General features: G+C 43.1%; 1 long non-coding RNA gene across 1 annotated transcript; it reads left to right on the plus strand.

Moving 5' to 3' along the window:
- Positions 1-486: 486 nt before the first annotated feature.
- LOC311050161 lies at positions 487-5,880 on the plus strand. Its single transcript, XR_014601267.1, has 4 exons — positions 487-779; positions 3,545-3,650; positions 3,769-3,857; positions 5,774-5,880. It is a non-coding gene; the product is annotated as an uncharacterized lncRNA (long non-coding RNA).
- Positions 5,881-11,327: the final 5,447 nt, after the last annotated feature.

Raw genomic sequence — 11,327 nt, forward strand, 5'->3', positions numbered from 1 at the left:
TCTGTGTGTCTTTAGTAAAGTCCTTTCATGACAATATGCGGCTATATATTTTCATTGTTGCTCTGTAGCTCCGGAGGCGGGGTTTGAAACCCGTCTACCACCTACGTGTTTGGTCCATTATGACGTATGTGGTTCCGCTCGGTAGGCTGGTAAAAACTACAAGCGCGTTGGGAGGAAAAAAAGGAAAAAACGTTCGCGCGTTTATCAGTTTGAACAAGTAGCGTTGCCGTAGCAGCCTGTAGACCGACACACCCCCTCAGAAGCGCGAAAACAGCCTACTAACCAAAACATAAACAAGAAGAAGTCAGCATGGCTGCTCCAGAGGAGTTTTTGGAGGACGAGGACTTTTTTTATATTATAGCAGAATCAACTGTACAGCCATATATGTTCGAACCAGAATACACGGTGGAAGAGATGGAGCAACGTGAGCAACAACAAGAGAGAGAAGCCGAGGAGGCTGTTGCTGCTGCTGCTTTACCGGAGCGACCACCCAGGGCTCATAGCAACTCACACTGTCAATGTGACCATTGTCCGCCGATGCCAACAGAAATAGAGTCTTTGTGCTGTAGGGAATGGCATCGTGCGTCGTTTATCTTTGACGAGTTGGCAGCTGTCGAACCAGGGGAGAGTGAGACACATTTCAGTATGTGTATGACACAACATCCAAGTTTTTCTGCCCACCTAGATAGGGGTGTGCTGGGAACGTACTTTAGGATCCCTAAAGTAAATTGGAAGCGGCAACCGAAACCCGATGGACCAAGAGGCACAATGAGTATGAAGTACGTTTTCCATTTATTTACAGCTTGTGTCAGTGTGTGAGCCCTGGTCCAGAGCGTTAGTGAGTTCTCTCTAACTAATTCAAAGAATTCCACTGCCCTGAGAGGTCTCTGTCTTTAGTACAAAACCAACAAAGCTACTTTGCTATTCACCGAAACAAAGGCTGATTTGTGTTGTTGAACGTATATTCTCCACGGTGGGAAGCCTCTCAGCACCCCACCTTCTCTGTATAATACACTTTATGGTCAGAAAATAAAATATGTCCGCCAGATGGACATTATTTTATTTACTCCACTGCGCCTCCTACAAATCAGGTCAATGGTAATTTATATTGACCAGATCTGTAGGGGGCGCAGTGGAGTAAATAAAATAAGTTCCGTCTAGCGGACATTTTATTTTATGGGTGAGTAGTGAAGCAGTTTTGTTTTGTTTTCACTACAGTTGGAGCCCTCGCAGGGCAATGGAATTCCTTCTAAATAAGCAGAGCCGGGCGTTAGAGAAAACTCACTAACGTGTGTGTGTGTGTGTGTGTGTGTGTGTGTGTGTGTGTGTGGTCATCAATATGTCCATATGTGACAGGGTCAAAACCAAGTGGTGAAATAATTTTTTTTTTATTTTATTGATGTATAAAAAAAACTGTATAACGCACTTAACCAACATCATCTTAAAATGTATTCCCTGTAATTTCTCACTGAATGTGTATTATGACAATGAATTCCCCCACGGTCCCTGAGCCACTTTGACATTGAACTTGTGATAGGCTGTATGACATTGGCCGTGTCACTCCAGCCAGCCAATGTCCCCAGGTCACGCTGTTGGCAGAGCGAATGAGAGTGGAATAGGGTGTGGTCCACGCAATACAAAAGTGGGCGCGGGCCATTTGAAAGACAGACAGGAGACAGGCAGACACACAGGGCAGTGTGAGAGTGGCAGCCAGACAAGGAGGTTGTACACAGCGGAGGAACCACGGAGCAAGGTGGAGAATAAGAGGCAGCGAGACGCACCAAGCCACAAGCAGCGGACGGTGAGCTGAGACGTGCCCGCTTCCAGTGACAAGAGCCGCAGCGACAGACGAGCGACGGGGAGGAAAAGTGAGACGAACCAAGGAGCAGAGGAGACGGCCAGTGGCGATAACGTTGCGCGCCCTACACACTCACAGCCAGACATTTGTCTGGCTCGCGAGTAAGTATTCTTCTATGCAACGTTACCTTTATCAACCCACGGTCCTAAACCTCATATGTGAATTTGCACTGAACAGATGAACTGGTTCTAGTTTCTATAATTGCAGGCAGCGCATACGAAGAACCGAAGAGACAGAGATTCCTGGTCTAAACCCCCGCTCCATTACGCCCATATAAGGACATTCCCCACCTTTTGCATTTCAAACCGTGATGAGTACATAGCACTTTAAATCAGCACTTGTCACTTTACTGGTTCGGTAGAAGTAGGCACTTTATGCTAGATTTATATTTATTGCTATATTTGTACAAGCCCTGTGTTTTAAGCCTTGTTGTTGAGTTCCTGTGATTGTGTATTTTAGTTAGTTAGTGGGCGCCGTAGGAGGTTGAGGGTTTTAGTATTAGTGTTATTTTGCGTTTATGCTTTTCATTGTTTTATGGCCTAGATGCCGCTGTATTAGGGACAATAAAGTTAACGTACCTTTTTATACAAACCTGTTTCTGTCCAGTTTTCTCCAAGGGATATTTTGGTGTGTTGTTCTCATTTAAAAGTGTTTATACTTACCTGGGTAAACTCGAACCTGTGAATAGCCTAAGAAAGAAAGTGTTACAGAGGACCCTACCTCTTATACAAAAGGGTGGCGTAGTCTTGCAGTATTTGATCACCATTATTATTCTCACAGTAATTACGCACCCCGCACTTTATTGTGCAATTGATATTTTATTATTGTGAGTTTAATGTGGATTGTTATTTATTTATTGAAGAAAGAGAAAAGGGTGCCAGCATTCTAAAGAGAAGTGGCAAGTCACATGTGTCACAGTCTCAGACTGTGCCTGTCTAGGTGTTGTATTTCTATGTTGTGTTCTAGCTGTTCTGGTTCTATGTTGTCTTCTCCAGCTGTCTCTCATGTGTAATCAGCCCTCATGTGTATATTAGTCTTGTTCCCCAGTCAGTGCTTGTCGGATCATTGTTTGTGTCACATCCTCTGTCTGTATGTTTGTCTGTAATAAAATCCCAATCTTGGGTTTGAACACTACTCTGCCTGGCTGTCTGCATTTGGGTCCACACCACCAGATCCTGACAACATGTGACAACCTGGCCACCGTCACACATACATGGACAAATGTGTCGGTGGCAATTTCAGATTTTGTTTTATACAACATTATAATGTCCTTATTTTGATCATAAGACTACATAAGATGGTTGACATCAGAATATGTATGACACTGATTTACTATCACACTATGGCACATTAGTAGTCCACCAGTAAGCCTACAGTGGTTCTCAAACTTTGTATTTTCAAGGACCCCCTACAGGTCCATTTGGTTCCATTTGTACACTCTCAGAGTTACAGTCCTTCAAGGAACACCGAAGGTCCCTCAACCCACTTTTAGGACCTCAGCACTAGTAGTATGAATTTACTATGTCCAAGGCAAAAATAGAATTTTCACCAAAAAAGTCTGTCTGTGTGTGTGTGTGTGTGTGTGTGTGTGTGTGTGTGTGTGTGTGTGTGTGTGTGTGTGTGTGTGTGTGTGTGTGTGTGACTATGCAACAACACAGCTTTCCAACTTTTCTCTTCTCACTGTAGGCAGTACCGTTTGGCAGGGTACAGGATCACACTGGAGTGGGTTCTCCAAGGGGAGAAGCTCGGCAAAGGCCGTCGTGTCGTCCTGCCAGCTTGCGTAGTTAACCAGGTATCATATATTACATTACTCCAGTTGATTTAGCAAATTATTATCATGTTTTAAAACATTTTGGAAAAAATGCCAATTTAACATCATGGTGCTCTCTTTTCCTGTGTCCATTCATCAGGTCAGACAGAGGTACCCCAGTCCAGATGGGGTGTACACAGGATTTGTTGAGGCTAATGATCTCTTCGATGAACTGTGACGGTGTGCAAGGTGAGCATACAATGTAGTTGTAGTTACTATGCAGCAAATACGGTCATAATAAATAGATAATATACATCAAGGGACACAAGAGATTTATACTGTGTCTCACACTGTAGTATTATTGCACACATCTGTGTTGAATCACACCAGCGCTTCACTGTCCCCAGATGACAGTAAAGTGATGACTTTTAAGACCTTTTTAATACCTAAATGTTTTACTATTACTGCATCAAAAGTAATCGACAAACTATACTATCAAACTGGTACTGACATCCTGTCAGTACGAATTGACTAGCAAGGTGCCTTGCACAGATTGGTACTCATCTGTAATTTGGTCTGTACGGAGTTCAATACCCAAACTAGCCCTAGAATGTCTGTCATCTTACATACATTTCATGTATTTCAAATAGTCATATATCGGTCTGGCCGACGCATTGTGTACATCACAATCTGCGCGGCCGTAAAAGTGCTCTAAACTCCGTCTGTACTCACCCAATAATTAATTCCTAAGACTTGGAGTCAGATATTGTCCTCTAGTTTCGTATTGATTGATTTTATTAGGCAAAAAATGTAAAACAGCACAGTTACATTTAAAATACTTTGTCTAACAGGTCCATTCATGAAAGACATTGCGGTCTTGTTTCCATTTGAAACTTCTGCCAGAAAACGTGTATTTAGTGAAATATCTCCACTTTTCCACGAGCTGCACACTGACGACTTTCTGTACGGGCGAGGGGCCAGACTTGAGTGAAGGACCGAATTTATCAAAACTTCCTCTGATCATCACAAATTGACACAGGGAAGCACAAACGAATGGGGCACACAATTGACAGGTGCGTTGTGATTTGTGTGGAGTAATGAGTCACACCACCTGCCAGTTGTGTGCCCCAAACATTTGTGCTTCCCAAAGGAAGCTTAGATATATTCAGTCCTGCACTCATTCCAGGCCCCTCGCCTGTACAGTAAGTCGTCCGTGTGCAGTGTAGTATTTTTTCATAAGGAGAAGAAGTTGAAAGGTCCAGACCAGTAATGTTCCTCAAGTCGATTTATTGGACAAAACAGAGTACAGAGCACCAGAGCACATGTCAGCCTTGCTGCTACATGGTGTGGCCGGAACAGAACAGAGCAAGAAGAAGAAGGGCAAGGCAAGGGCAAGAAAAGGCAGTTTCTTTGTCCTCACAGTATTTATAGGCAGACTTCACATGTGTGTGTATGTACTTGCATACATTGGATGTGCACGGAGCTAGGTGTGTGTGCTACATCTCTTGTTAGTGTGTGTGTGTGTGTGTGTGTGTGTGTGTGTGTGTGTGTGTGTGTGTGTGTGTGTGTGTGTGTGTGTGTGTGTGTGTGTGTGTGTGTGTGTGTGTGTCCATTGTGCAGAAGAACAACACCCCAAGATGCTAGAGGTCAGCTAAGGTCAGATGCCCTCTGGGAAGCATCATTTGAACTGGACATCTAGTGTTCTCTGGAATGTGCTGTAGACCACTCAGTATCAGCCTCATGTCTCTGTGTGTGTGTTCAAATTGGGCTCTATAAGTCCATAAATGTGTATCAATATACTACAGCAGCTTGTGGAAAAGTGGAGATATTTCACTAAACACATGTTTTCTGGCAGAACTTTCTAATGGATATGAAACTAGAGGACTCTATCTGACTCTAAGTCTTAGGAATTAATTATTGGGTGAGTACAGACGGAGTTTAGAGAACTTTTACGGCCGCGCAGATCGTCCTGCTCACAGCGCGTCGTCCAGACCGACCTATGACTGTCTATTTGAAATACATGAAATGTATGTAAGATGATAGACATTCTAGGGCTATACCCAAACCTACATCACATCACATGCAACACATACACACACTCAATCTTCCATTCCAGTTATCCTGGAGTGTTTTAACCATTACTGACTCATGTCTTCTCGCCACAGCATGTGCGTCTCCTGTCCCCGAAGCAGTTCCGTGCTCTAATGCAGAAAGCCTGCAAGATCACCAGCCTCAGCGACCTCTACTGACACACACCAACTACCATCTCTGACATTATACTGTATACTATATAGTACCATTAAAATATATTTGATGTCAATATTTAAGGTTTCGAGAGCCTGTAAGGCTTCGAAGCCTTATTGCATTCCTTGGCTTTCACTATTATTATTACTCTCCGCCAGGAGAGTATTGTTATCACTGCGTTTTCACTTTCTAAACATGACACACCGATTGGTCAAGCCTCACGTGACACGTGAAATACTGTGATCTGATTGGCTAGTGACGCCACCGGGCCTATATATACATGGCATCACTCTGACAGTGTCTCCGCCACTGTCAGAGTGAGGTAAGACGGGAACCATGAAATGGCTGCATGGCTGATACATAATTGGCAGATAGGACAGATAGGACATTTATATAGACAGGAGGGATATGACATAGGACACTTATACAGACAGGAGGGATAGGACACTCACACAGACAGAACGGAAGAGGACACTTACCCAGACAGGTTGGATAGGACACTTACATATACAAGAGGGATAGCGACCTATAAATACATGTGTCACTGTGATGAGCCAGATTCCAATACCGAAAATCCGGCCACTAGCTCACCCCCAGACCTTCGAACCGGAAGTAGTCAAGTAGTCGCGGTCCAATTGTTCCTATCTGTCTTATTGGACAGATAGGATAGTAGTCCTCTTCCGTTCTGTCTGTGTGAGTGTCCTATCCCTCCTGTCTGTATAAGTGTCCTATGTCATATCCCTCCTGTCTATATAAATGTCCTATCTGTCCTATCTGCCAATTATGTATCAGCCATGCAGCCATTTCATGGTTCCCGTCTTACCTCACTCTGACAGTGGCGGAGACACTGTCAGAGTGATGCCATGTATATATAGGCCCGGTGGCGTCACTAGCCAATCAGATCACAGTATTTCACGTGTCACGTGAGGCTTGACCAATCGGTGTGTCATGTTTAGAAAGTGAAAACGCAGTGATAACAATACTCTCCGCCAGATAGGACACTTATATAGACAGGAGGGATATGACACTTACATAGACAGGACGGATAGGACAGGAGGGATAGGACACTTACACAGAATGAACGGAAGAGGACACTTACCCAGACAGGATGGATAGGACACTTACATATACAAGAGGGATAGCGACCTTCGCGACCTTCGAACCAACACAAGTCTTCTGGCGGAGAGTTGTGCTCCGAGGAGCACTTTTTCTAGTTATTATTATTATTATTACGGGGACAGAGCTCTGCTCTGGAACTGTATTGTTATTGGCAGTATTCTGTCACTTCTGCCACTTTTCGCAGTTCTGGCTGAACCGCGCTGTCGCTTTTTACGAAACTCGGCCATATGGTAGATGGTCATGAAAAACGATAAAAAAATAATTCTCACAATCTTTCGTCCAAAGGTGGCGCTATAGCACTCAATTGAATATGCCAACTTTGACCAGGTACAACTCATGCCCTGTTTGACCTACAGCCATGAAACTTGGATACACATATGCGTCTCCTCATGCTGAACAACTTTCACACTCTGACTTTTGACCTCTGACCTTTAGATCTTCCACCATTTTGAATTATATGAAAAACAGTCATTGGCTCCTAACTTCTGCATTTTTTCACTTATGGAAAATCCGTTGGAATTTTTTGTAGGCAGAGGTCCAAAGTTCAAGTGTTAAACGTTTCGTGCAGATTGCTCAAAAATCCCAGGAGGAGATATATTTTAACTATTACAGTTTTATGAAAATTATTCATCTGTGCCTAAAACATACATGCAGACTCACATTTCTTTGAAACTTTGCAGAAATGTACAGGGTCATTCCAAATATCACTGAAACCAATCTCACTCCAATTGGCCAAAAGGGGGCGCTATAGCAATTTTTTGAAAAGGCAGACTTTAAACAGGCAAAAGTCATGCCTCGCTTGGCCGAAAGTTGTGAAACTTGCTTACACTTGTGCCTTGACTCATGAGGAACACATCTATCGCTTTGACCAGTAAGCTCCGCCCTTAGATTGTCCGCAATTTTGAGCAGTTTGAAAAACACTTAAACCCAGGATTTTTCAGCTATTTGCGTGAAACTGTATCATCTGTGTGATCTCCTTTTTCACAGCTACTTGTCTGTTGGGCCAATGGCGTCTCCTTTAAATGAATGCCTCACAATCTCAAGGTCGCCAGTTCAAGCCTCACTTGATGCAGACTTAATTTAAGTTGAATTGCAAACAACATGACTGTATCAATGAATTCATGTGCAAATGGTAAAGATAACCTGAAATGCTTATTTGAGAGTACGTTTTTTCAACGTATGACATACTTCATTCTGAAAATAGCCGATCTACAATCTCAAAACTTTTCAGATAGCAACGTGTTTCTGAGCTTGTAGATCGGCTGCTTTCACTGTTTTCGGTAGCGAGGAGACATACAATTTCTCTATTGGTAAATGGTTTGTGAACGAGTGATCTTAGTGTTGGCTTGGTTCATGACAGAAGGCAAGAGTTTATGATCTTCAACAGGCAACATCAGCCTGGACAAAGCTATAGCACTATAGGTAGTGTTGCAGCCTACTAGCCTATCATGGGGCGGCCATAGCTGGGTGGTTAGTGAGCACGCCTAGGGAACCAGAGGCCCTTGTTGCCCCAGGTTCGATTCCAGGCCATCCCAGCATATGCGTCGATGAAATTAAATTTGTCCTTGAGCAAGACTCTTAACCCCTAATTGCTCACAGGTTCTCATTGCAAACAAGACCACAAGGACTTTCATGAACGACCTGTTAAAAGGAATTATCCTTATCCTAGTCCGAAGGTTGAGAGTTCGATTCCTGTTAATGGCAATAGGTTGAGATGGCCAATCTATCCATTCTGTTTCCATATCTCTCTCTCTCATCAATCTATTCCGTTTCCATGTCTCTCTTCAATCTATTCCGTTTCCATGGCTCTCTCTCTCTCTCTCTCTCTCTCTCTCTCTCTCTCTCTCCAGTTTCCATCTCTCTCTCTCTCTCTCTCTCTCTCTCTCTCTCTCTCTCTCTCCAGTTTCCATGTCTGTCTGTCTCTCCCTCACTGGCCCCGTATTATCGCTGCTTGCAGCTATATTTATGGGGCCAGGCTTCCAGCATGGACCCATATTGTTATTCGCATTATTCCATTTCTTCTTCTTCTTCTTCTTCTTCTTCTTCTTCTTCTTCTGCCACTTTTGGCAGTTCTGGCTGAACCGTGCAGTCGCTTTTTATGAAACTCGGCCATATGATAGATGGTCATGAAAAACGATCAAAAAATAAATCTCACAATCTTTCGTCAAAAGGTGGCGCTATAGCACTCAGTTGAAAATGACAACTTTGAACAGGTACAACTCATGCCCTGTTTCACCTACAGCCATGAAACTTCGATGCACACATGCGTCTCCTCATGCTGAACAACTTTCACACTCTCACTTTTGACCTCTGACCTTTAGATCTCCCCCCATTTTGAATTATATGAAAAACAGTTAAAACCTATCTCCTCCTGGGATTTTTGAGTAATCTGCACGAAACTTTTTACACATGAACTTTGGACCTATACCAAAAAACGTTTGCAAAATATCTTCCATAAGTGAAAAAATGAAGCTTTAATGAGCCAATGAATATTGCAGTTTTATGACAATTATTCATCTGCCCCTAACACATACATGCAGACTTACCATTCTTTGAAACTTTGCAGAAATGTAAAGGGCCATTCCAAATATCACTGAAACCAATCTTACTCCAATTGGTCAAACGGGGGCGCTATAGCAATTTTTTGAAAATTGAAACTTTAAACAGGCAAAAGTCATGCCTCGTTTGGCCGACAGCCATTAGACCTGCTTACACATGTGCCTTGACTAATGAGGAACACATCTATCACGTTGACCAGTAAGCACCGCCCTTAGATTGTCCGCAATCTTGAGCAGTTTGAAAAACACTTAAACCCAGGATTTTTCAGCTATTTGCGTGAAACTGTATGATCTGTGTGATCTCCTTTTTCACAGGTTCTTGTCTGTTGGTGGCTTCTCGCTTAAATGTGTGCCCCACAACCTGAAGGTCACCAGTTCAAGCCTCACTTGGTGCAGACTTCATCTAAGTTGCATTTCACACAACATGACTATCAATGAATACATCTGCAATTGTTAAAGATAACATGAAATACTTAATTGAGTGTTTTTTACATACAGCTGATCTACAATCTCACAACTTTTCAGATAGCAATGAGAGTATCTTTTTTCAATGTATAACATACTTCATTGTGAAAATAGCCAATGTACAATCTGACAACTTTTAATGGTTTGTGAGCTTGTAGATCGGCTACTTTCACTAATTTTGGTTCTGAGGAGATGTACAATTTCTTCATTGGTAAATGGTTTGTGAACGAGTGATCTTAGTGTTAGTGAAACAGGGGCTTGGGTCATGACAGAAGGCAAGAGTTTGTGATCCTCAACAGACAATATCAGCCTGGACAAAGATATAGCACTATAGGTAGTGTTGCAGCTACCTAAGAGTGCTTCATGACCGTAAGGTTGCCGGTTCAAGCCTCACTTGATGCAGACTCATTTAAGTTGAAATGCAAAAAACATGACTCAATCTATTCCGTTTCCATGGCGCTCTCTCTCTCTCTTCAATCTATTCCATTTCCATGTCTTTCTCTTCAATCTATTCCGTTTCCATGTCTCTGTCTCTTCAATCTATTCCATTTGTCTCTCTCTATGTCTCTTCAATCTATTCCGTATCTATCTATCTCTCTATATATCTCTATATATCTCTCTCTCTCTCTCTCTCTCTCTCTCTCTCTCTCTCTCTCTCTCTCTCTCTCTCTCTCTCTCTCTCTCTCTCTCTCTCTCTCTCTCTCTCTCTCTCTCTCTCTCTCTCTCTCTCTCTCTCTCTCTCTCTCTCTCTGAGGGGTGGCCATAGCTGAGTGGTTAGTGAGCCCGCCTAGGGAGCCAGAGACTCTGCTTGCCCCAGGTACGATTCCAGGCCAGGTCAGCAAATGTGTCGATGAAATGAAATTTGTCCCTGAGCAAGACTCTTAACCCCTAATTGCTCACAGGCACTCATTGGAAACAAGACCGCAAGGACTTTCATGAACTGACCTGTTAAAGGAATTATCATTTCTCTTTCTCTCTCCTGGCCCCATATTATCGCTGCTTGCAGCTATATTTATTATTATTATTCCGCCGTTTTTGCCAGTTCTGGCCTAACCGCGTGGTCACTTCTTATGAAATTCGGCAATATGGTAGAGGGCTATGCCAAACGGCGAAAACCCGAAACTCACAACCATTGGCCAAAGGGTGGCGCTGTAGCACTCAATTGAAAATGCCAACTTTGAACAGGTACAGCTCATGCCCTGTTCGACCTACAGCCATGAAACTTCGATACACACATGCGTCTCCTCATGCCTAACAACTTTCACGGTTTGACTTTTGACCTCTGACCTTTAGATCTCCCACCATTTCGAATTCTATGAAAAGCAGTAAAAAG

The sequence above is a fragment of the Gymnoscopelus microlampas genome (genome assembly GCF_963454915.1).
Source record: "Gymnoscopelus microlampas genome assembly, chromosome: 8".
Taxonomy (NCBI): Eukaryota; Metazoa; Chordata; class Actinopteri; order Myctophiformes; family Myctophidae; genus Gymnoscopelus; species Gymnoscopelus microlampas.